This window comes from Mesocricetus auratus, unplaced genomic scaffold (genome assembly GCF_017639785.1).
Source record: "Mesocricetus auratus isolate SY011 unplaced genomic scaffold, BCM_Maur_2.0 Super-Scaffold_100037, whole genome shotgun sequence".
Classification (NCBI taxonomy): domain Eukaryota; kingdom Metazoa; phylum Chordata; class Mammalia; order Rodentia; family Cricetidae; genus Mesocricetus; species Mesocricetus auratus.
Window position 1 is genome coordinate 5,598,808 of NW_024429215.1, and position 24,964 is coordinate 5,623,771.

Below are 24,964 nucleotides of genomic sequence, written 5' to 3' on the forward strand. Positions count from 1 at the left end.
CTGTGACTGGTGAAACATGGACTACACTGCTCATGCTCTATCATGGGGGATGCTGTACACATGAAGCTGATGCTGTATGATTTGTAATTGGCAATAGAAAACACTGATCCACATGAGCTCTGATTGTCATGGGTCCTTTCAAACTTTTCCTTCACATATAGCTGTGGATCTTTAGATACATTCTGCTGACATCATTTCTAAAGGTGTTCAAACAACTTCTTGACACTGTCCTGGGACCAATGTGCCCAACATTGCTTTCTCCCATGGGCCACAATATCCAGGGATTACAGTGATGATGTCTTGAGATCCGAGGCTGAGATGGCCTCAGATATATTTTTTTTCAACCCATGTTTTTTACCTCTAGTGTGAATCTCAGGTGGAGAGCCCCTGGTAAGAAAGTGCTTGACATTTCTCCAGAGTAATGGCACCAGAAGAGAGCAAAGCATCTCAGCCACACAGCTGCCCTCTCCTTCAGGCAGCAGACATAAAAGCAGGTGTGTTCAGGGGGGTATCCATTTGATAAACTGATCTGCATCCTTAGTCCACTCTACCAGTTAGTAGCCCTGGAGGCAAGACGAGATGCTCACCTTGATTTTCTTGTTCTGGCTACTCAATATCCCCCCCCTCATGGCTAGTTTCTCTCATCACAAGTGCTTTTGGAGAATGAATCAGAAAAAAGATGGGGATGTGGTGACGTGTTGCAGCTTTTTCCTTGTTACAGTGCCAAAATCGATGGACAAAGTGATTTTACCCTTTCTTCTGAAGAATCTGTAAGTGCATTTGCATTTTCATGTAAATGTCATGATGAATAACTCAGGAGGGGTGTGTGGATGAGCAGAGTGATGTTGTGAGTCTTCAGTCCTCTTCTCCCAACCTTAAAACCAAGAACCGGCTCAAAATATATTTTGCTTTTTAATACTTAGGCTTTTTGACTACCAAACAGTGAGACTTTTTAATTTTTCTCCCAATTATCCTCCATTTACAAGGCAGAAAATAGCATTCTTTACCTGGTTCCATCATAGACAACTTCCCTTTTACCAGGTCCAGTGCTGGTAAAAGCATCCGGTGCTGTCCCACCAAGAGAAACCGCAGACTACTGCAATAAGTTCAGTGGTCAGAAGGAGCATTCAAGACTCATCCAGAGTCTGCGGATGTCACTTCTAACAGGGTGTGACTTCTCGTGCAGAGTCAGGGTCTCTAATGGTTGTGCCTTTCCTCACTGGGGAGAGTATCCAAGCAGTTTTCCTAGTTAAGCTTTCAGAGACTCTTCATGTGTTCACTCCACACCTCTGAAGTTGTGAGGACATAGATGTACAAGATATGACCACTGTGAGGTACTTGGGTGTCCCATTTGCCTTTCCCTCAACTGAGAAAATGCACAGTTGCAGGCATTTGGGGATTACAAAGGAAAGGTTTTTCTCCATATTCAAAGTCAAGAGCGAATGTCTAAACCAGGCCTGCTGTGTTTTCATCCTGAGAAATCTAGGTTATCACATACAGTGGTGATGGCTTACTCTCCGTGTCACTTCCTAGAGTGGTAGGAGCTGCCTGTGGTAGCTGTCAATCTAGAGAACTTGGATGAAGAGGTTTCATCATGGGTCATCTCTAGCACTGAAGAAGATGTATGTGTCTGCTGTGTTTAAGTGTGTTTTTTTATCTCTAATACTTACATTACATTTACCTCTGCATGTCTTTCAGTAATTTTACTAATCATGGATGCATATATTACCAATGTGGACAGTACACACAGCTCACTTTAAGAATTTCTGATAGTTATTTCTCAAATACACCAATTTAGACCACCAGGCTATCCCTATACGTTGTTTCTTTGAGTTGGATGCACAGAGTTTCATTTCTTAGTTGAACAATTCTATCCTATTGATGTAAAAGTCTGTTTGTGCTGGCATTGAATTGGGTTGCTGTTGTTAACATTGCCTCTGGAATCAGGTAATATGTTGTGACAAACATTATACCTTTTGCTCAGGATTGCTTTACCTATCAAGGGTATTTATTTTATCATATGAGTTTCAACACATTTTTACCGTTATGGAAAGAAAAGCATTAAATTTCTGAGTCAGCACTGTCTGTTTTTTTAAGAAGTCATTTTTACAGTATTGAGTATTCCAATATACATATATATATATGTATATATGTACATGGAAGATTTTGCCACCTTCTAATTAAATATATTCAGTTTCTTCATTAATATAAAGTGTTCATTTCCATGGCCTTCTAGTGTTCATTAAGTTTCTTCAGCCATATTTCAGAGTTAACTGTGAATGGGGTTGTCTTCATTACTTTCTCAGCAAATGTGTTCTTTGTATGTGAGGAAGCAAATGAGTTTTGTGTCGATTTTGCATCTTGCCATCTTGATGTAAATTTTTGGTTGGAGTGTTTTGGATCTCAAGTATGGAAGCATGTCTTCTTCAAGTAGGCAAACTTTGGCTCCTTGGTTTCCTATTTTTATCCCTTGTATGTCATCTCTTGTCCTTTAACTTGGCTAAGACTTCAGTCACTTCACAGCATAAAATGCAGAAAGCAGTTAGACATGGCATGAATTATTTACTCCTAGACATCAGGAGTCAGAGGCAGACAGAGCAGTGTGGTTCTGAAGATAGCCTGGTGGCCATACAGTGTTCCAGGACAACCAGAGTTACCTTGTATGAATCTGTCCCATCCCTGCTTTCAAAAGGCATGGTATGAATGCCCTTGTCTTGTTTCTGGTTTTATCAGAGATAACCACAGTTTCTTTCCACTGATTACATTGTTGGCTCCTTGTCACAAATGTTATTACAGTGTTGGTGTATGTTTTAGTTTGCTCTCTTGCTGCTGTGGATCAATTTGTGTACACTGCAAATATCTATTATTCTCTCTGGTTGATAAAGAACTGACTGGCCTATAGTTGGGCACAAAGAGATTAGGTAGGAGACCTAGACATGGAGGATGCCAGGAAGATGAAAGGCAGAGTCACGGAGTCCTGAAGAGATGAAGAGAAGGAAGTCATGAATTGAGATAAGGTAGTGAGCCACGTAAAACATAGAAATATGGGTTCATTAAAGTTGAAATCACTAGTTAGTAATAGGCCTAAGCTATAGAACAAGCATATATAATTGTTAAGAAGTCTATGTATGTTTGACCCAGATGCTTGATCAGACATGAACAGCAGTCCTGATGAAGAACTCAGCCTTAAATTGTGTTGTTATCAATTACTGATCAAAAGAAACTTGTAGAGTAGATGTTTTGTCCTGATTTTATACCCTGATCACAGTTCATCCCTGAAGAAAGACAGATCAGAATCTCAAGCAGGAGCAGAGGCAGGAACCATGGAGGAACTTCACCCACTGTCTCTCTCTCCAAGGCTTGCTCAGCTTGCCATCTTATACAAACCAGTTCTATCTGCACAGGAATGATATGACCCAGAGTGATCTGGGCCCATATACATCAATCAACAATAAATAAAAGGCCTTGACAGACATTCCTGAATGTGATGAAATCCACCCCTTTCAATCAACTACCTCCTCTAAGATATGTCTGTGTTTGAGTCAAGTTAACAAAAATTAATCAGTGCAATATCATATCATTTTACTCCTTACATATTTTGGGCATGTGTCACAAGAGAGATTGAGTTTTTCTCCAAAGTATTTTTTTAAATCTTGCCACATGATACTGTGATGTCTTTCTCCAGACATTTCTGTGATACATTACATCCTTACATCTCTACAAAGAGGCCAACAGGATTATCATTTATTTTTTCAAGTGCTATATTTAGAGTCTTTGTTGGGGTCCTCCCTGCTTCCAAGACTCTCTGTCAGTGGGATTGTAGGCTGACACTCCCCTGATCCATGTCTAAAATCCATATGTAAGTGAATACATACCATGTTTATCTTTTTGTGACTGGGTTACCTCACTCAGGATGGTTTCCTCTAGTTGCATCCATTTGCCTACACATTTCAAGATTCCATTGTTTTTTCCCGGCTGAGAAGTACTGCATTGTATAAATGTACCACATTTTCTTTACCTATTCTTCAATTCAGGGGCTTCTAGGTTGCTTTCAGGTTCTGGATATTACAAATAATGCTACTATGAACATTGATGAGTAGACGTCCTTGGTGTTTGAATGTGCATCCTTGTGTACATGACTAAGAGTGGAATTGCTGGATCTTGAGGTAGACTGACTTCCATTTTCCTGAAAATCTCCATACTGATTTCCAATGTGGTTGTCAAGTTTGCACTCCCACCAGCAATGAAAGATAGTTCCTCTTTCACCACATCCTCTTCAGCATAGACTGTTATCAGTGTTTTTTATTTTAGCCATTCTGGTATCTCACAGTTGTTTTGATTTGCATTTCCTTGACAGGTAATGATGTTGAACAATTTCTGAAGTGGCTTTTAGCCATTTTAGATTTCTCTATTGAGAATTCTGTATTTAGATCTGTACCCCACTTTTTAATTGGATTTTTTTGGTGTTTTGGTGACCACCTTTTTGTGTTTTGGTATATTTTGGAAATCAGCTCTCGGTCAGATATGGGCTTGGTGAAGATCTCTTTCTCAGTCTGTGGGCTGCCCTTTTATCTTGTGGACACTTACTTTGCTTTTAGAACCTCAGTTTCAGGAGGTTCGATTTATTAATTGTCGATCTTAGTGTGTGTGCTACTGGTGTTATGTTCAGGAACCAGTCTCCTGTATGAATTCTTTCAAGGGTACCTCCTACTTTCTTTTCTATGAGGATCAGTGTGGCTGGATTTATGTTGACGTCTTTGATTCATTTGGAATTAAGTTTTGTGCATGGCGATTCATATGGATCCATCTGCAGTCTTCTAAATGTCAGCATTCAATTATGCTGGAACCATTTGTTGAAGATGCTTTCTTTTTTCCATTGTATAATTTTAGCTTCTTTGTCAGGTGTGTGGGTTCATATCAGGGTTTACAATTGATTCCATTGACCCACCAGTCTATTTTGTTGCTAATAACAAGCCGTTTTCATAAGTATATCTCTACAATAGAGCTTGAAGTTAGGGATGCTGATGCGTCAGGAAGTTCCTTTATAGTACAGTGTTGTTTTGGCTTTACTGGATTTTTTGTTTTTCAATATAAACTTCAGTATTGTTTGTTCAGCATCTGTGAAGAATTTTGCCAGGCTTTTGATCGGGATTGTATTGAATTTGTAGATTACTTTTGGCAAGATTGCCATTTTTACAGTGTTGATCCTACCTATCCAAGAGTGTGGGAGATCTCTCCATTTTCTGGTATCTTCTCTAAGTTCTTTCTTTAATGACTCAAAATTCTTGTTATACAGGTCTTTCACTTGTTTGGTTAGCATTACCTGAAGATATTTTAGGTTGTTTGTGGCTATCGTAAAGGATGATGTATCTCTGATGTCACTTATCATCTGTATGTAGTAGGGCTACTATTTTTTTTTAGTTAATCTTGTATCCTGCCTTTTTACTGAAGGTGTTTATCAGCTGTAGGAGTTCCCTGGTAGAATATTTTGGCCACTTACATAGACTATCATATCATCTGAAAACAGTGAAAGTTTGACCCCTTTCCAATTTGTATTCCCTTGATTGTCTTTTGTTGTCTTATTGCTTTAGTTAGTACTTCAAGTACAATATTGAAAAGATATGGAGAGAGTGGACAGCCTTGTCTTGTTCCTGAATTTAGAGGAAAATCTTTATGTTTTTCTCCATTTAGTTTGATGTTGGCTGTTGGTTTGCTGTATATTGCTTTTATTATGTTTAGGTTATGTTCCTGTTATCCCTGATCTCTCCAAGACCTTTATCAGGAAGTAGTGTGTTAGAGTTTGTCAACGGTTTTTTCAGCATCTAGTGAGTTGATCATATGGTTTTTCCTTTTTCAGTTTGTTTATTGGTAGATTACAGGATGAGTTTGCTTCTTTTTCTTCCAATTTCTTCATGTGTGCTGTTATTTCTCTAGTGTGAATACTTCCAGTTTCTTCATATGGGCACTTAGTGCTATGAATTTTCTCTTATCACTGCTTTTATAGTGTGGGACCAGGATTTATCTCTAGTGCTAGATCTGGTTTGTGGTAGCCCATTCACTTTGGAGGGAAACCTTACTCAGCCCAGATATAGGGAGAGGGCCTGGGTCTTGCCTCAAAGAGCTGGGGCATAATTCATTGACTCCCCATGGGAAGCTTTAACATCTCTGAGGATTAGATGGTGTGGTGTGGGCAGAAGCGAGGAAGAGGGAGGAGCATAGGCATTGAAAACTGGGATTAGTATGTAAAATGAGAAAAGACTGCTTTAAAATAAAAAAGGTTTAAAATAGTAAGACTTCCTTAGAATATCCTAAAAAACTGAGTCCAGAAAAAAAAAGAAATACAAACAAGGACAGGATTCAAATTATTTTACTAGTACTAAGTATGAACTTGTAAATAAGCTCATCATCACTCCCTGAGTATCTCTTAGACCTAATGAATACCATCAAGAAAACAGTAGAATACAAAATCAAGATACGAAATAATTCCCATGTACAAGGAGTGATGAGATTGAGAAAAAAGAAAGAAAGCAACCACATTTACAATGACCTCCACACAATCAAGTTGCTGGGAATAAAAGTAACCCAGGAACTCAACAGTCTTCATGGTCAAAATTTTATAACCCTGAGGAGAGAAAGAGAAGACCGTGGAAGACAAAACATTCTGACACGTGGATGGGTTGGCACAATTAGTATTGTAACAACACAGGGGAACTTGTCAAGGTTTAGTTGAAAATTACATTGAATTCAGGACGATAATCCTTGTATTAGCTACAAAGCATTCATCTAAAGATCTTTACCGTAGTAAATCCTGTGCCTGTATTTTCAGAATATCAACCAGAAATTACCAGGTTGCTTTTCCTTTGGCTTTTGCCGTGGAAGAAATCAACAGGAATCCATACCTTCTACCAAATGTGTCTCTAATATTTTATTTCTTCACTAACAATTGCAATGACAAACAGGCAATTAGAAATTTCATAAATGCTAGTGCAAAAAGACAGTTTCTTCACCATAACAACATCTGTGGGGACGATTTAAAATGTCAAGTAGCAATTACAGGACCAAGATCAGCAATATCTATGAGCCTGGCACCATACATGCAGCTCTCCAAAATTCCACAGGTGAGGTTGTTTGGGTGGGAAAATCTGCAATCTATCTACCTGATAGTATAAGGGGGAGGTTGGCTTAACATTCATGTAAATCCATGTAGGAATTCACCATTCATTGTTTGATATATAGATGAGAAGAAGAATTAGCAGTCAAGGGAATTTTCCTTGAATAATTTGTAGAAAAGTGATTTCTGCAGGTCCCTAGTAACTTTAGTATAACTGCAATACTAGGGAAAATTGCTTTTCTTGTCATTCCAAACTGGTGCTCTCACACTAGAGGTCTTCCATTGTGATCTGTGACAATTCGCTATCTCATGCTGAACCCTGTGTTTTATGACCTTCAGCTCACCTATGGACCTTTCTCCGATATCCTGAGTGATCATGAACAATTTCCATATCTGCATCAGATGGCCCCCAAGGACGCATCTCTGGCACTGGCCATGGTCTCTGTCATAATTCACTTCAGCTGGAACTGGGTTGGGCTGGCCATCTCAGATGATGACCAGGGTATCCAGTTTCTCTCAGATCTGAGAGGAGAAACTAAAGCCAAAGCAGTCTGCTTAGCCTTTGTGATCATGATCCCAGTCGACACATACTTATACATGTCAAGAGCTGAAGTGTATTACAGCCAAATTGTGACATCATCCACAAGCGTTGTTATTATTTATGGTGACAAAGACAGTACTCTAGCTGTGAGCTTTAGAATGTGGGACTCTCTAGGTTTACAGAGAATATGGGTCACCACCTCACAGTGGGATGTCATTACAAGTAAGAGGGACTACACCCTTCACTCATTCCATGGGACTCTGTCTTTTGCACACTACCATGGTGAGATATCTGGTTTAAAAAGTTATGTTCAGACATTCAACCCTTCTAGATACACAGACATTATCCTGTCAAGACTGGGGTGGATGTATTTTGACTGTGAAGCCTCAACATCTAAGAGTAACATACTGGAGAACAGTTCATTGAATGCTTCACTGGAATGGTTAATGCTAAAGAGTTTTGACATAGTGTTTAGTGATGGCAGTTATGATGCCTACAATGCTGTGTATGCTGTGGCCCATGCCCTCCATGACATGCTTCTTCAGCAAGTAGAAAATCAGCCACTCAACACTGAGAGTCTGCTGGATTCTGACTGCTCACAGGTACTGTATCTTCCAGTTATCAATGTGATATTCTTATTTTTGTTGTTGCTCTCCATGTTTCATTCATTTGACAATGTTCCCGATATCTTTTTTTTTAATTTTTTAAATTAGAATCAAGGTTACTTCACATGTCAATCCCAGCTCCATCTCCCTCCCATCCTCCCCTGCCGCCCAATGTGATATTCTTTTTTTTAATTAGAAACAACGTTGTTTCACTTGTCAATCATAGGTCCCTCAGCCTTTCCCTCCCCTCTCCCACGCCCTCCCAACAACCCCCCCATGATATTCTTTAAGAGTCTCTCAAATGCTCAAACCAAGGAGGATAGGATAATCTTTCCCAGCACAGAGGGAATTCTGGACTTTTATTTTTCTGCCAGGGAAGTATATCTAGATGTGCTAAGCCTTTAAGGCATAGGCAGTGGAGTGCAGATATAATTATTAAATGAAATTCAGTTGTGTTGTTACAAATGACCTCAACATCGTCAGACCTATCCCAATATCACAAAAAGAATCAATACGTTTTTCCTAAAATCCTTCCAAGATGAGACCTTGAACTTTTTTAATATAAATTGCCCTTTTTAATTAAGGCATAGGTAAGAAAAGTGGTAAATTTTGTACATTGTACCCAATTATTAGCATCTGTTTTAACATTGCCCTTTGTTTTCTTGTTCCTGCAAATTGTTAGCTTGTACCATAAATGCTAGAGACCTTGATATTTTATTTTGTTTTAGGGACATTGTTTCACTGTGTAGCTATGGGTGTCCTGAAACATACTATGTCGAGGGTGACCTTGAAATTAGAGTTCTACACGCCGCTGACTCATGAGTGCTTATGGTATTAAAAGACTGTGCTTCTACGCCCAGCTGTGACACTGTTTTCTTTTTCAGATACAGTTTCTCTGGGTGGCTTTGGAGCCTATTCTGGAACTCACTCTGTAGACCAGGCTGGCCTTCAACTCACATCCTCCTGCCTCAGCCTCCTGAGTCCTGGGGTTAAATACATGTGTCATCACCTCCTGGTATGACTTTTTTTTTAATTGTCATTTGTGTGGTGTTCACTATAGGGCATGGTTGATTTAAGTGTACTCAGCTGACTCAGACATTACCTTTGGCTCATGGAATCTTAATCTCTTGATTATCTGAGGGTAAATACACAGGAATTAATGCTGAGACTCAATTCAATACCTACTTGAGCACTTGTGTATGTGAGTATGTATATATCTGATATTCTGTGTCTCTTTGTATCATATGGTTCTATGTATGTGTGTTGCCTCTGTGTGAGTGTCCATGTGTTTCTGTGCCTCTGTATGTGTGTTTGTGTGTGTGTGTGTGTGTCTGTGTGTGTGTTATTGTGCATGTATTACTGTGTATTTCCTGTGTGTGTTGCTGGGGATATAAGTAAGCATGTATTTGTCATGTGTACATATGTCTTTGTGAATATTTGTATCTATGTGTCCCTGTGTGTGTTTTGTGTCTATATGTGCCTATGTGTGTTTCTGTGTCTGAGCGTGCATTTGAATGCACGTGGCTGTGTATGATGGTGCGAATATGTGAGAATGAGTGTGGATGAACTATTTTTGTGTCTCTGTGGTGTGTGTGTGTGTAAGTGCACATTTATGTGTGGTGCTTGTGAATATGTCTTTGTTTGTATTTGTTGAATTACTCTGAGAGAACTAAAATGCTAGGAACACAACGGTTTTATTTATTCACAAGCTTTCACTGAATTTTCCCCTTTGGCTACCTATTGATTGAGGTTTCTGTCTATCCTGTCCCAACCCACAGCGATGTAGTCTGAAATAAACACAAAGAAGCTTGTATTAGTTATAAACGGTTTGGCCTATTGCTCAGGCTTCTTATTGGTTAGCTCTCTCATAATTATTAACCAATTTCTATTAATTTGTGTATCTCCACATGCTCAGGGTACTTGCTTTCTTGAACCTACATGGTGCCTCCCTGGAGACTTGCCATCTCCATTCAGTAGAGGATGAGACTCTTTTTTATTTTTTTATTTAAAATAAAATAAGCATGCTACACATGTCAATCACAGCTCCCTCTCCTTCAACTCCTCCTCTGACACCTCCCCCAAACTCCCCAACCCTCCACCCAATCCCCACTCCAATCTTCAGGGAGGTTGAGGCGCTTCACCAGGGATCTCCAAAGTCTATCATATCATCCAGGGCAGAGGCTAGGCCCTCCCCCATATGCGCAGGCAGAGACAGCCACGTGGAATGGGCTCCCAATTCCACCTGGATGCCAGGGATAAATACTGATCGCCCAAGGCCCCAAAGAGTGCCAAGGCCTCCTCACTGATAACCATGTTCAGGGGGGTTGGTTCAGTCCCATGATGAACTATCAGCTATCAGTCTGGGGGTCATGTGCTTCCAATTTTTCAGGTCATCCATTTCTGTGGGTTTAACCCTGACACTCTTGACCACTTTGCTCATCACTCCTTCTTGGCAATGATATCCAGGAGTTTAGTTCAGTGTTTAGCTGTGGGTGTCCACATATGCCTCCATCAGTCACTCTAAGATGGCATACAACGTAGTCATTAATCACATTGTCATGGAAGGGAAAAATTTTTTATTACTTTAATTATAAATAGCCTGTTTTACATATCAATCCCAATTCCCTCTTCCTTCCCTCCTCCCGCACCCCCTCACAATCCCTCCCCAGCCTCCCACCCTATTGACAATTCCTTACACATAGGGGATATCTAGAGTCTGTCATTTCACTCAGGACAGGGTCCAGGCACCCCCATAAAAGTACAGACTGAGAAAGCATCCCTCTTTGTGTTATGGACACAAGATGTCTGTTTGTATTCCAGGGATTAACACTGATTCACTACCCAAGGCCCCCTAGGTTGCCCAGGCCTCTTCACTGACACTCACATTTGGGGGCAGGGTGTCCAGATCAGTCCCATGCTGGCCTCCCAGCTGTTGGTCTGGGGTCTAAGAGCTCTCCCCTGTTCAGATCAGCTGTCTCTGCTGGTTTTGCCAGCCCATTCTTTGGCAATTTGTTCCCCGCTCCTCTCTGTCACTGGCTTCCTTGGGTTCAGTTCAGTGTTTAATTGTGAGTGTTTGCCTCTGCTTCCATCAGTCACTGGATGAAGGCTCCAGGATGGTTATAGACATCAAGTTCATTATCAGGAATGGGCATTCAAGGTGGTCTCTTCACTATTGCTTAGCTTGCCAATCTGAGTCATCCCTTTACATCACTAGAGGTCACAATTGTGCCTGATCTGTCTTCTAACCTATGATTCCCTCTTTCCCCTATTGTACCCCCCACTCAACCTTCCTATTCCCCCATTACCTACTCTCTCTTCCTCTTCTTCCCCTCTCTTCTTCCCAGCTCCCACCCACCCCACATACCCCTTGCCGTGTTCCCCATCTGTTCAGAATATCTTGCCTCATTCCTCTTCTTTGGGGTACCATGCATAATTTTTAGTTTTTTTTTCCTGTTTCCCAGACTCTCTGTCAGTGGAAGTGCAGAGTGGCACTCTCCTGATCCATGTCTAAAATCCATATATGAGTGAGTACATACCATGTTTGTCTTTTTGTGACTGGGTTACCTCACTCAGAATGGTTTCATCCAGTGCTATCCATTTACCTGTGAATTTCAGGATTCCATTGGTTTTTTTTCTGCTGAGTAATACTCCAGTGTGTAAATGTACCACATTTTCTCTATCCACTCTTCAGTTGAGGGGCATCTAGGTTGCTTCCAGTTTCTGGCTATTACAAATAAAGCTGCTATGAACATAGTGGAGCAGATGCCCTTGTTGTATGAATTTGCCTCCTTTGGATATATGCCTAAGAGTGGAATTGCTGGGTCTTGTGGTAGATTAATTCCCATTTTCCTGAGGAATCTCCATACTGATTTCCAAAGTGGCTGTACGAGTTGGCACTCCCACCAGCAGTGGAGGAGTGTTCCCCTCTCTCCACATCCTCTCCAGCATAAATTGTCTTCGGTGTTTTTGATTTTAGACATTCTGACAGGAGTAAGATGGTATCTCAGAGTTGTTTTGATTTGCATTTCCCTAATGGCTAAGAATGTTGAGCACTTTCTTAAGTGTATCTTGGCCATTTTACCCTGCTCCATTGATAATTCTCTATTTAGTTCTGTACCCCAACTTTTAATTGGATCCTTTGGTGTTTTGGAGACTTGTTTCTTGAGTTCTTTGTAAATTTTGGATATTAGCTTTCTGTCAGATGTGGGGTTAGTGAATATCTTTTCCCAATCTGTGGACTGCCTTTTTGTCTTGTTGACTGTGTGTCCTTTGCATAACAGAAGCTTTTTAGTTTCAGGAGGTCCCATTTGTTAATTGTCAATCTCATTGTCTGTGCCACTGGTGTTATGTTCAGGAAGTGGTTTCCTATATCAACTCATTGAAGAGTGTCTCCCACTTTATCTTCTAAGAATTTCAGTATGGTTGGATTTATGTTCAGAACTTTGATCCATTTGGACATAAGTTTGCTACAAGGCAATAAACAAGGATCTATCTGGAGTCTTCAAAAAATCAAGTGTTCATAGGTGTGTGGGTAAAAACAGGGTTTTCGATTTGGTTCCTTTGGTTTACCTGCCTATTTTTGTTGCCAATACCAAGCTGTTTTCAGGACTATAGCTCTATAATAGAGCTTGAAGTCAGGTATGGTGATGCCTCCAGAAGTTCCCTTATTGTATAGGCCTTTTGTTTTTCCATATAAAGTTGATTGTTGTTCTTTCAAGGTCTGTGAAGAATGTTGCCAGAATTGTGATAGGGATTGCATTGAATCTGTAGACTGCTTTTGGAAAGATTGCCATTTTTATTATGTTGATCCTACCAATCCAAGAGCATGGGAGATCTTCCCATTTCTGGTGTCCTCTTTGATTTCTTTCTTTAAAGACTCAAAGTTCTTGATATACAGGTCTTTCACTTCCTTGGTTAACATTATCCCCAGATATTTGATGCTGTTCATGGCTATTGTAAAGGGTGATGTTTCTCTGATTTCTTTCTCTGTCACTTCCACATCTGTATATAATAGAGCCACTAATTTTTTTAGTTAACCTTGTATCCTGCCACTTTGATGAAGGTGTTTATCAGCTCTAGGAGTTCCCTTGCAGAGTTTTTTGGGTCACTTATGTAAACTATCATATCATCTGCAAATAGTGAAAGCTCAAACATCCTGCTCCCCCATGTCCTCCTCTCCCCTTCTCGTCACACACTCTGTTTCTCCCAATTCCCTCTATTCTCCCCACTCCCAGCCCCTTGCCCTCAATCCCCTCAGGAGATTCTGTCTCCCTTCCCTCCTTGGGGGTACCATGCATATCTCTCTTAGGGTCGATCCTGTTTCCCAGATTATCTGACAGTTATCTCTTTCTTTTTTAATTGAAGCTCATACATATCTCTTTTGGCTGTAGAAAGGGAGATAACCATATGATCATCTCACTTCATGCTGAAAAAGCCTTTGACAAAATCCAACAGACCTTCATAATAAAGGTCCTTGAGATCAGGTATAACAGGAACACACCTGAACATAATAAAAGCAATATACAGTAAACCAAGAGCTAACATCAAACTAAATGGAGAGATACTCAACACAATTCCTCTAAAATCAGGAACAAGACAAGGCTCTCCACTCTCTCCATATCTCTTCAATATTGTACTTGAAGTTCTAGCTAGAGCAGTAAGACAACAAATGGAGTTCAACGGAATACAAATTGGAAAAGGAGTAAGTCAAATTTTGACTATTTGCAGATGATATTACAGTTTACATAAGTGACCCAGAAGAACTCTACATGGGAGTAAGAGACTCTTAATCAAAAAGCCTCAGAGAGAATAAGGAACAAGCCACAGTCACACCTTACCTCTTTAGTATCTCAGGAGACAAGAGAGAGTCCTTCATTGTCCCTGCTTATATCTCCTTTCCATGCAGTTATCTCAATTCCTGTCTGTCTGTACAGATCCACAGACCTCTATGGTTAGGTAGTGGCAAGATCCATTCTCTCTTCCTCAGACAGGCTTTATTTGTACAGGCAAGATATTACCAAAGCCACCTTCAATGAAGTTGCATCAAGATGAAATCAGAGGAGATTATCTGACTTAAAGTAAGAGCTTATAAATAACAGATTTTTGCCTATATTTCAGCTTCACCCATTTTTGAAGAAAATTCACTTCATTAACCCAGTTGGAGATGATATAAATATGAACCAGAAAGAAAAACTGCAGGCAGAATATGACATTTACCTTATCCGGAGTTTCCGCCATGGTGTTGGACTTAAGGTCAAAGTAGGAGAGTTTAACTCTACTCATTTTCCACATGGTTATCAGCTCCATTTATCTGAAGACATCATAGAGTGGGCCACGGGGAGCAGACAGGTGGGTCTGATCTAACTACACTGATGCATACTACACAAAAATAACCTCTGCCAAGTGGGATCATTTGGGTTTCCATGTGACTCAGTGAAATTAGATCATTGGTTATGTAAACACTCAGTTTTAGCCTTCTATACAATGTTACTTCTCTCAATTTTTAAAAGTAAGATATGTTAGTAATTATCTGAAAATCTAAAATGAGCATGTGATGTACTTTTATCATAGTCGAATGCTCTGATTTGTAAACAAAAACAGAACTAGATAGATTTGGTATTATTTCCAGTAAATTTTTCAATATTCTCTTGGTACCACTCTGATTTCTTCCCTGTAGAGTATAGTCTTTTCCTCTCCAGCTGCTTTGGTTTTTCCCCCACGAGCCACCTAGGCTCTGCCACATTGCAGTTCTCAAATAACACAAATGTCACTATATTAATTATGAAGCTGTAGGCTGTTGCTTGTTTCTTACTGGCTATCTCTGACTTAAGTATTTAACTCATAATTGTTAATCTAAGTATTTCTCTTACTGGAGAAAAGGTTCTAGACCTCTTAGCCCTATGGCAGCTATATCATGGCTGACTCCACCTCTCTTTCCCAGAATCCTCCTTGATTCCTGGTCCCACCTATCTTGCTTCCCTATTAGCCAACAGTGCTTTATTTATATATACACAGGAATTCCCAATCACTACTCATTGGTTTACTTCTCTTCCATTGAAACTCCAAGTCAAATACTGACAAGACTGAAGCTAACTGTGAGGAAAGATTTGGAACAAAGAACAGATATGCAAGTCAATGATTTCTATTATATAATTTTATTTAATCACTTGGACCAGAAGGTCCTAACTTGACAATATCACTAAAACTACATTAACATTTTCATGGCCCACCTCAGATACTTCATTAATTATAATGTGTGCTTTTAAACTTCTTATTTACATGGATATTTTGCCTGTATATATCAGTTCCATATGAGTATGATGTAGCCAAGGATGCCAGGAGCTGAAGACAATTTTAGCCTAAGCATAGAAGTGGTTCATTGGATAGCAAGTGTTGATGTTTGTTGAATCACCTCTCCAGGCCTGAATCATAACTTCTAAATGAATTTCTCCTAGAAGAACTTGCCTTTTTACCTTAATTCTTGCATAACTCCTTAAGAAAACAAGCAACAAACAAATAAAGATTCATCTTGTTTCCAAGACAGGTTCTCATAGTCTTAAAAATTTGACTTTGAGGAAATCTTTGAATAAAAATAATCATTATGTGTCCCTAGTGTATTATAAGTATCAATTCTGATGTCTCTGGTTTCATAGTACCTGAACTACATTGCCTACTACACCGTTGTGCTTTGACATTGAAAGACATTAACTTCAGGAAAGTCTGCAGCCATATTCTGAGGTGATATCGCAGCTTTTTCAGATAGAGTAAAAACAATATTAATTAATTAATATTCTAGAAAACTATGCTAAGGGAGGAGATTAAGTGGACTAAAGTTTAGTTACTGAGCTTTACCACTATGTCAGAGGAGTGGAATGAATCACCAGCCTGATTCTACCAGGCCTAACTTGAACACGACAAAAACATCAAATGGATAAGGAGGACTAAAAATAACCCATCATGAATCCCACTCCAGATATGCAAATCACTGTGCAAAAGCAAAAGATACTTGAAAACATTGAGAGAGCAGGACTCCAAATGATATAGTCATAGGCTAGAGTGACAGCAAATTCAAACTAACACTTCAGGGAATAATTGCAAGCATGTTCCAGAAAAATCAAAGAGCACACAAATTACCACTAAGATCAACTAAATGAGTTCTTAAACACTTGCACCCAATGAGTAATTGAGTGAGGATGTGACAGAAATTCAGTAAAGGTTCAATAACAATGAATAATTAATACTGAAAGACAACAATTTGAATAGCATTCTGCATAAAATGTCTTAATAAGAGAGTATCTCAAGTAGAAGACAGAATCTCAGGACTTGAAACAAGCCAGATCAATTTGAATTCAAACTATGACAAAGATAAAACAATAAGGAAGGAAGAAGGAAATTAGGAGACTTAGGAGATACCACTAAAAGACCAACTTAACACACCACCAACACAAGAGGAGAAGAACAACATGGGATAGGCACCAAACTATTTCTAATAACATTATAGGAGGTAGTCAGAATGCCACACAGACAGGTTCAGAAAAGAATATGCCCCTTTCTCACAGACACTTTAGAAAGTGGAAGTATCAATTACTATACCCGTCAAAACTATCATTCATAGTTTAGCAAAGATGGATGAATTTATAATAGTGAAAACAAATTGCAGGATCATATAGCAAATAGAACAGTACTATGGAAGATACTTGAAAAACTTCTTCCCATGGAAAATTAAGATGAACATTAAGATCACAGGATTGCATAGACTATACTAGACCAGACCACTAGATAGAAAACCAAAGGTCAGAAATATACCAAACATACAAAAACACACAATTTGAGTATAATCAACAAATAAATTTCCATAATAACTGAATTTGGATACTACCACTCTCAAATCACAGGATTTCATTGCAGTTGATTTTTCATTTACTCTTAATCTTTGTCTTTTTGGGGCCTTTGCAACCACCTCCCTAGTAAACACACAGAGTCCTACTCTTACTTATGAGAGCCTGGCCTTTTGATGTCTTGTTTCTAACCAGCTTTCCCTAAATTATCCCATCCTCATTTTGCCTCTGGGCTTTTACTTTGCCCTATTTTTCTGTAAACCTTTCTTTGCTTCTTACTACACGGCTGTTTGTGTACAGCTCTGTGGTGGCCCTTTATGTCTCCTTTCCTTATTCTCTACTTTTCCTGTCTATGTTCTTTCCTATTCTCTCTCCTCTTATATATTCTCACTGCATGCCAGTTTGTTCTATTCTCTCTCCTGCCTTGCTATTGGCCGTTTTGCTCTTTATTAGGCCAATCAGGTGTTTTAGACAGTCAAAGTAACACAGCTTCACAGACTTAAACAAATGCAACATAAAAGAATGTAACACATCTTTGCATCATAAGAAAAATATTCCACAACATGAACAAATGTAACACATCTTCAACTAATATTCTGCAACAGGACACAGACAAGGAAATTGTTTTTTTAAAAAAACAATAATTTGTTGATTACAAGGAACACAGTGCCTTAATGAACAAGAACAGACTTTCAACAATAAATGTAACAGAAAGAAAATTGTAGGCCAATCTATGAACTTTTTTGGAAAACTTTCTCCAGTACTAGCAAACAGATCTTAACATCACATCTCAAAGGCCAAAATCTATACCCAGAAAACTTTATTATATGGATGAAAGGATGCTTCAACATATATATATCAATAAAGTATATTGTGTCACACAAATAAACCCTACAAAAGAATTAAAAGAGCCCCTAAAAAGATACAGAAAGGATCTTTAGTAATGTCAGGCATCCCATCATAGGAAAACAACAAACAAACAAGAATACAGAAAAAAAACAAGAAGAAACATAATTTGACAAAATAAGTTTGTATAAGACAAAATATAGGGGACTGGAGAAATTGCTCGGCAGTTAAGAACACCTACTACTATTCCAGAGGTCCAAAGATGAATTCCCAGCACCAGATGTTGGCTCATAGCCATCTCTAATGAAATCTGATGCCCTCTTCTGGTATAAAGTTGTACATGGAGATAGAGTACTCGCATGCATAAAATAAATTAATCTCTCAAAAAAGGACACATCCAAAACATAGAGGCCATTGGACTACCTGGTGGGGAACTCAAGCATTTGCATTAAATCCCAAATGGGACCAGGCATGGTGGTCCTTCCCAGAACCAATAAGTAATCAAGAAAATATTTCACATAAGTGATGAGAAGTCGATTAACTAGAGGCAATTTCTCAATTAAGAATCACTTTTTCTCTTGTGACTCTGCTTTGTGTCAAGCTGAGAAAACCTGACTGGCAAATGGGTGGGTGGGGTAGACAGTTCAGGCATTACAGTGCTCACACGATGTGTACTGCTAGGTCTTCTTGAATTTTTAATAGTTGGGAATCACCTCAACTGAGCATCAGTTGTTCTAATATACACATGTGAGGCCTTGTACAATGAACTGAATGAAATGTGATCACTCAGGTCACATATAGAAAATAGACTTCTTAACTACTCATCATGATGAGATGCTGTAAATGTTAAATGAGTCATCAAACTTCTGACCCGGCATATGTCTGATTTTCCTCAGGTACCCTCCTCTGTGTGCAGTGTTGATTGTCATCCTGGATATAGAAAATTCCATCAGGAGGGAATGGCAGTCTGCTGTTTTGATTGTGTCCCCTGCCCAGAAAATGAGATTTCCAATGAGACAGGTGAAGTGTCCCCTGTGGGGAGAAATCCTCCAGATTGATTTCTTCTCCTATGCACACTGCAACATTGAAGGGGCCTGGAAAGAACTGGCACTGTTGCGCAGTGTTCACAAGAGAAGATTGCTCACACATAGGTTTATTCTAGCTAACAGATATATTAGCCACCTGGCAAACACAATGTGCATACAGGATCCCAAGATAGCACTGAGCCTTTCTTAGAGTGAGCATTTAAGCACAAGAACTATGTTCTCAGTTGACTTACTTCAGTTAGCAAGAGCATTTAGCTGGAAGCAGCCCTACATAAGCTAAAAGTCAAGATAAATACATTTTGAGACATTTCTGGATCTATAATGACTGTGAAGGACTAGGCCTTTGTTCTAGTTTTGCAGGTGGTGATGACTATGTGCTGAGTTTTACAGTCTGAATGGTATTTCTAACATGGAATCAGTTGACCTGGGGTCTGGGGACCTACTAGTTTATGTGTCCCTGTTAAAGCTATCTATTCCTTTCCTAATTGTTTCTTTATAAGAATATGATTAATAACAACTTCCTTACAAATAACAGTCTGTGCCTTTACATATATCTTGGACTCCTTGCAAATGGATTGCAGGTAGTATTTTCTAAAAAAAAAAAAAAAAGCTTGGAAAACTTAAAACAGTGCTATGAGGAAACCGTATAATGTATATTTCCAAATGATGATATCACTCGAAAAATACATGTGGACGACATTATAGTCAGAATATTTAATGATTTGGTTATTCATTTACCTTCTTGAATGTATGTGTGTCTTCCTGTGCGAGTTTGTGTAAACCATGTATGTGTAGAAGACTGTGGAGGCCAAAAATAGTGCATGCAAGGCCTGGAAATTGATGTATAGACAGGTATATGGTTCCATGTGGATGCTGACTCCACAACCTTGTTTTCTGCAATAGCTGTAAGCACTCTTTACTGGCGAGCCATCTCATCTGCCACTGAGGTTATGAATCATACAGATCTTCATCTTGTCCCAGCCCATAAGCATTGCTGAAAGACAGACATTGAGTCATCATGTGGTGGGGTGGTAAATAATTATCGTGTGGTGACGACAATGCTGTCCATACAGCAGTTGATGAACGAGCAGTATTTTGTGTTGTCACTTAGCTTAGAGATGAGCAGGAAAGACAACATGAAGATGTCAGTTCAGGGTGTACCATAAGGCTGCAGTAAGAGTGAGCAACGGAGCCTGTGGGATGAAGCAAGAGCTGTTACATGCATGAGGGACAGGTTCCCAGAGACTATGGAGACTGATGCCATTGTAGGCTATCAGGTGACTAAAGAGTAGAAATTGTGGGTAAAATTATGAGGAAACACCTAAATGTGAGACAGCGCTACAGCATGCAATTACTAGTGCTCTTGTTTATAAGGTCAATATGATTTCATATAAAAAAGTGGGGATCAGTGCAGACACATATAGTAGAGAAAGGTGTCCTACTGTAGTGACATCTTGTTGCACCTATAGACTTGAGGTAATGGCCTTAGGGAATGGCTTTGGTATGAAGAAGTGACCCCTTATAAGGATGAGGAGGGGCTCACTCAGGCTCTCTTGGGTGGTGTTTGGATCATCCTGCATGGAGATGCTCTACCTCCAGGGACAGAAGACTGTGTCAGTTATTTACCATCATTGTGTGAGTGCTCCCCAAATGTATATCTGTTATTCTTTATTTGGGTGTTCCCAGGTTTCCTTTAACCTACCACCATCCTACTAAAGACTTTCATACACAGTAGCAGTGAACAATGCCACAATACTATAAACAGAATAGTTTTGTAGTGAAAAGGAATAGCCACAGTTACTCAAATGATAATCTGATGCACACAATATTTATAAGTCAACTGTTATTGATTGGGAATGGCCAAATACAAAGTTGAAGACAGAATCATTTTTCACTTTCATTGGCAGTCATTGTCTATGAAGACAAAAACATTAATAAAAGACATTTAGAGTCAGTGAGAAGAGTTAACAGGGAAATATCTTGCCATTAAAGTTAATGACCTCAGTTCATTTGCGTTAATGACCTGAGTACCCACTGGAGTTGGCTCCTACATGATGCATTCTTCCCTCCTTGCATGCTACACACACATACACATACATAACTCAACAGATTGTAGTAAAATAGTTTTAACATAAAATAACTATAGAGGGCATTTATAATAATAAACAGCAGCAAAAAACAAACATTTAGGCTTACTTATGTTTTAATAGGATGTATATAGGACATAGCAATTGTATACAGGGCCAGGTCCATTTAAAGGCCACCAGAGACAATCAATGCACTTGTACAGGAATTACAGTTGGTAGTGTGTCACTTGGTATGCACGGGTAGCAGGAACTGGACTTACATCATTGCTCTCCATGATCATCCACAACATAGCACAATTACAATCATATTTCCTACGCTTGCTGTGGTGGAAATTACAACTTATTAATGGGACATTAATTGTCCAATTCAAATAATCTGTGTTACCACTATCACTTGAGAGTTCTTATGTTGTCTTGCTTATGCTGTTTAATCAATAACTCCTTCACCACTGAGTGCATTAAAACAACAAGTTCTCATACAGATGCAAATTGGGGAAAGGTGAAGATGCTGAGTGCTCCCACGGGTGATGTTATAAGATGAAGGATTTGCGAATACTAAGAATATACACAGTTTTGTACCTTTAATAGTACAATTATTGTTTCTTATAAACTATTGTGTAACCCTATGAGGACACAACAATGGGCATCATATTTCTTTGTTGTACAGTTTCCTATAACCTCCCTTTCTCTCCATACTATTTCCCACACATCCACCCAAAACTCATGAGCTCCTTTTATTTTAATATTTTCAGATACTCTTTTTCATTACTACTTTCACGTATGCACATGCAAGTGCACACACACAATTGATTCATGTGTTTGGTTATGACCATGTGGGAATTTTTAAAAGGCTTTAAGTGGTCTCATTCCTGGGGAAGACAAAGTCTCCATCTCTCATGTGAGCATTAATTCCAATTCAGGCAGGGAGACTCACATTATAGTGAATCCATAGGATCTGTGTTTGTTCTTGAAGAAGGCAGGCATTGTGAAACAGAAGCATTACTGTTCAGAAAAGCCTCAGTTATACCTTCAGTGATAACAAAGAAGGATGCTGCAAAGCTTCCACCTTACACTGTCAATGGCCTGTCCATGAGAAATACTGAAGCTGCAGTAACAATACTTTTGTTTTCTGTACTAGGTGTGGATCAGTGTCTGAAGTGTCCAGAGGACCAATATGCCAACTCAGAGCACAACCAGTGCATTCAGAAAGACATGATCTATCTGGCCTTTGATGACCCCTTGGGGATGGCTCTGTCCTGCATGGCCTTGTGTTTCTCTGTATTCACAGCCCTGGTTCTTGGTATCTTTGTGAAGCACCATGACACTCCCGTTGTGAAGGCCAATAACCTCACTCTCAGCTACATCCTGCTCGTCTCCCTCGTCTTCTGTTTCCTCTGTTCCTTGCTCTTCATTGGCCGTCCCAACTCAGTCACCTGTGTCCTGCAGCAAACAACGTATGCAGTTGTGTTCACTGTGGCTGTTTCCACTGTGTTGGCCAAAACAGTGACTGTGGTCTTGGCTTTCAAAGTCACTGCTCCTGGAAGAAGAATGAGGTGGCTCCTGGTATCAGGGGCTCCTAACTACATCATTCCCTTCTGCACCATCATCCAAATTATTGTCTGTGCAATCTGGCTGGGAGCTTCTCCTCCCTCTGTTGACACTGATGCACACTCTGAACATGGACACATCATCATTGTGTGCAACAAGGGCTCAGGTACTGCCTTCTACTGTGTCCTAGGTTACCTGGGTTCCCTGGCCCTGGCGAGCTTCATTCTGGCTTTCTTGGCCAGGAATCTCCCTGACACATTCAATGAGGCCAAGTTGCTGACCTTCAGCATGTTCTTGTTCTGCAGTGTCTGGGTCACTTTTCTCCCTGTCTACCACAGCACCAAGGGCAAGGTCATGGTGGCTGTGGAGGTCTTCTCCATCTTGGCCTCCAGTGCAGGCTTGCTGGGATGCATCTTTGTCCCCAAGTGCTACATAATTTTGATAAGACCAGAGAGAAATTCCCTTCAAAAATTAAGGGAGAAAACTTCATCCTGAACAAACATTGTATAAATTGTAACTGACAAATGTAATATGGTACTGATCCTCCTATTAGAATTCAGTGTAAGGTTTCTATGCATTAGCTAATGATTCTTGCAGTTACTTCGAATGATATTTTTAAAAATCAGTATCATGTATACTACTTTTCTCTGCATTGTCCCCAATAATCTTCCACTGAGGCACTTATTTTACAAGATTTGGATGTTGGATATTAATGCAATCGGTAAATATTCTCTTCTTCTCTTATATACTAAAGTTTGGCTGCATGTATGTCTGTATGAGTGTGTTGGATCCCATGGAAATAAAGTTAGATAGTGACATTAACTGCAGACACATCTCTTAAACACCTATTTAGATTTTCATGTGAGATCTTGGGGATGAATGAGGAAGTAAAGGTGACTTGATGGTGATATGTTTGGGTGTCAAGATGACAAAGGTTCAATTGTCCTGCCTGGTTTTCTTAAAACTTGACCACAAGCTATAGTAATCAGTGAGGAGGGGACAACAAATAAAAGAATACCTCAGCTCTTGTGAACACAAGTCAGCTTTTCCAACTATCACAGGAATTTCTGGGGAAGTATGTTAGTTCTCCCCAACACATGCTACCACCATGTAGCTGGGTACTTGGAAGAGATGACTTTTACAGCACCAGGACACACAATAGAGCCAACCCTACTAACACAGGCATGGTTGAGCCTACTCAATGTGGTGAGCATACAGAGCTTTCGCCATTTCTCATATGTCTTATGGTGGCATAGTAGGGAAAGGATGACCATTTCCCTGCCCTGGAGTAGGAGATTCTAGTCCGGCCTGGTCCCACAGCCCTTTAGACCCATCTAAAAACACAGACACTTATATTATTTGTTATACTGTTTGGTCAATGTCCTAGGATTTTTCTTGGCTAGCTCTCTCTTAATTATTAACTTATTTCTAATAATATGAGCATTTCTATGTGGTTTTATCTTCAGAGAACCTTGCTCCCTCAGTAGCTACATGGTGTGTGCCTGGTAGCATCTCTCAGCGTCCTCTCCCCAGAACTCTCCTCATCTTGTAGCCCCTGTATACTACCTACTTGGCTACTGGCCAATTAATGTATTATGAATCATCCAATAAAAGAAACATATATACAGAAGGACATCCCCCATTATCTGCCATCAATCGCTGGGGAAGGTAGGAGAGCTTCCCCTGTGGTCATAAGACTGGGATAGTTGTGCCTGAACTCTACCAGCTGCAACACTAGGAGATAAGGCTCTACACCTCACCAGGGAAGCACAATAGAACCAACCCTGTCAGCACAGTTGTGAGTGAGCCAGCCCTGGAATTGTGAGCAAGGGCGAGCTGTCCTCATGACCGGTCAGTTTGGAGGAAGTCCTGGATAGTTGAACTCCTCCCCCATGCCCATCAGAAGCTAGGGCAGGTATGAGAGCTGGCTCTGTGGTTTAAGAGGAGAGCTGCAACACTCACGAATGCAGGCCCTGCTCATCACCTGGGCAGCACAATAGTGATGAACTTGTTAGCGCAAGTGTGGCTGAGCCAGACCTGAATTTACGAGCATAGAAGAGTTGTCCAAATTTCACATGTCCCAGACCAAACCTATTGTTGCCCAGAATCAGGGATATGATTTGTTCTGCTACATAGTCCACCTCAACAATGATATCCTGGAGCTCTAGCCCATCTCATCATGCTTTGTTTCAGATACACATACAAAAGGATTAAACTCAATTTGCCTTCAAATTAAACTCAACTACTTCATACTGACACAAACCAAACAGCCCCAATGACCCCTCTATTGTTACGCATATGGTATCCTCGCATTTAGTGACAGTGTTGTTTCTGTTTTGCAAG

At 39.8% G+C, this 24,964-nt stretch overlaps 1 pseudogene; it reads left to right on the forward strand.

Annotated features, from left to right (window-relative positions):
- Positions 1-329: 329 nt before the first annotated feature.
- LOC121135312 lies at positions 330-23,131 on the forward strand (annotated as a pseudogene).
- The last annotated feature ends 1,833 nt before the right edge of the window (positions 23,132-24,964 follow it).